A 2,122-nucleotide genomic window follows, 5' to 3' on the forward strand; every position below is an offset into this window, starting at 1 on the left:
ATATATATATATATATATATACACACACACACACATACACACACACACACACTGACAGCGTCCCTCTACATGGCATGCACAGCTCTCACTAACCATTCATCTATCCTTAGCTTCCTCATTGACCACCAGATAAGGGATCAGGGGACCCTGTCAAAGGCTTTCTCCATGTCAACAAAAGCCAGGTACAGAGGTTTATCTTTGGCTAGGTATTTCTCCTGCAGCTGTCTTACCAGAAATATAGCATCAGTGGTGCTTTTCCCTGGCACGAACCCAAACTGCATCGTATCTAAACTGACTCTCTCCCTAATTAGTTGGGCTATGACCCTCTCCGTGACCTTCATTACCTGATCCAACAACTGTCGACATTTGGCAGACTCTTTTTCTCCCATTCATTCTCTTTATTGAGCAACCTTTCCTAGTGGTGTCTCCAAACCTCTCTCTTTGCAGCCTCGTTTAGTGCAAGTGAACCATCATCCATGCAGACACATTTCTCTCCTATGACATCACAATCCTCTCTCACACACTGTCTTGCAACATGAAATACTTCAAGTCTTTGGTCCTCACGGCGCAGAACATTGGCAAATTTTTTCTTATCTGCTTCCCCTCTGGTTAAATAAACCTGTCCCCTAGCTTCCCTTCTGGCAGTCTGATATAATTACCTGCTACCACCGTTCTTCCAGTCCTTCCAAGCCTAATACACATGCACATAACACACACACATATATATACATTATATATACAAGGTTTTCTATATACAATATTATATATACAATGTTGTGCATTATATTGCTATTTATATTTCAAAAAACAATTTCTGTGACTGACACAAAATGACAGTTTTAGGTGAGGGATATAGATCAGTGCTTCTTGATCTTTTCTTTGTATTCCCACACTTTGCCAGTTCACCCTATCCATTTCCACCTACATCTCATGTGAGCAATTTACAAAAGTGTAAGGAGGGGCTGTCCCAGCAAGAATATATTCTCGCTTTTTATAATAGCATATGCTTTGAATAGTCCATTTTTGGGTTAGCTTATTTTTTTATATAATTTTTAACCTCCAGTGCAATAGTTGTAAGGAATGTTTAATCCCAAACATTTGTCATATGTAGTATTAAGGTAGTGTTTCATCAATGCTGCTATTGTAGCTGGCTGAGTTAATGAATGAAAATATTTTTTTCTTTGTTGCGTGAACAACACTTGTGAACATTTAACAGAATAATTTATTGTTGCGCTTAAAAGTAAACTGTGTAGGCCATTTACAATTTACAGCAGCAATAATTATAGACCTGGAAAGAGAAACTACCTATTGGTACAGCAACATGCGATTTGCTTAACATATCTGAAAACAACTGCGGTACCTTTGTGGTGATGGAGGTTCTTGGCCATCTGTCTGTACCATCTTCCTTGGCTGTCTTCCTGGATCATCTATCTGTCTGGGTTGTCGGGCTGGTGAGAATGGAGACACATGCTGCTCAGCTGCCCCAACATTCCACAAAAAGTTTAGGCACCAAAACTGGTCTTTTATAGAGTAGGGCACCTGAACACTATCTCTCATGACTGTATCTCTCATGCGAACAATGTCCTTTGTTACCAATTTCCTATTAAAAACATGTCTAGTCATGGAGGAAAATTAACTTAGGAACAGGTGCTGAGTGACAACAGGAAGGACATCTGGCTGCAGAAAATATGCCCCAACAAAATTCTGTCTGACCCATGTGAACATGGAAAAGTGAATGTAGAAATGTTGGTGATGATGATTTATGTGTGTACATCATAGTCTAGGTGTATAATTGTGTATTCTGTGTGTGTATGTGTGTCGTGTGTGTGTGTGTGTGTGTGTGTGTGTTGGTGATTGTATACCCCACATCGCCTACTCATACATGTTGACAAAAATAAAGATTTTCCTATCAGCTTCTATAAGACTGGTTAAATATACTTATTGCTAAAAATTTCAAGTCCTAAGTCAATTCACATTTGACAAAGGATTTGACTTAGAGGTTGCAACTTCAAAATTGTGTCTGAGAAAAAATTATTTTGAAGATGATGATGATGATGATGTTGTTGTTGTTGTTGTTGATGATGATGATGATGATGATGATGATAGTGACGTTGGTGATGTC

Source organism: Octopus bimaculoides, chromosome 23 (assembly GCF_001194135.2).
Source record: "Octopus bimaculoides isolate UCB-OBI-ISO-001 chromosome 23, ASM119413v2, whole genome shotgun sequence".
Classification (NCBI taxonomy): domain Eukaryota; kingdom Metazoa; phylum Mollusca; class Cephalopoda; order Octopoda; family Octopodidae; genus Octopus; species Octopus bimaculoides.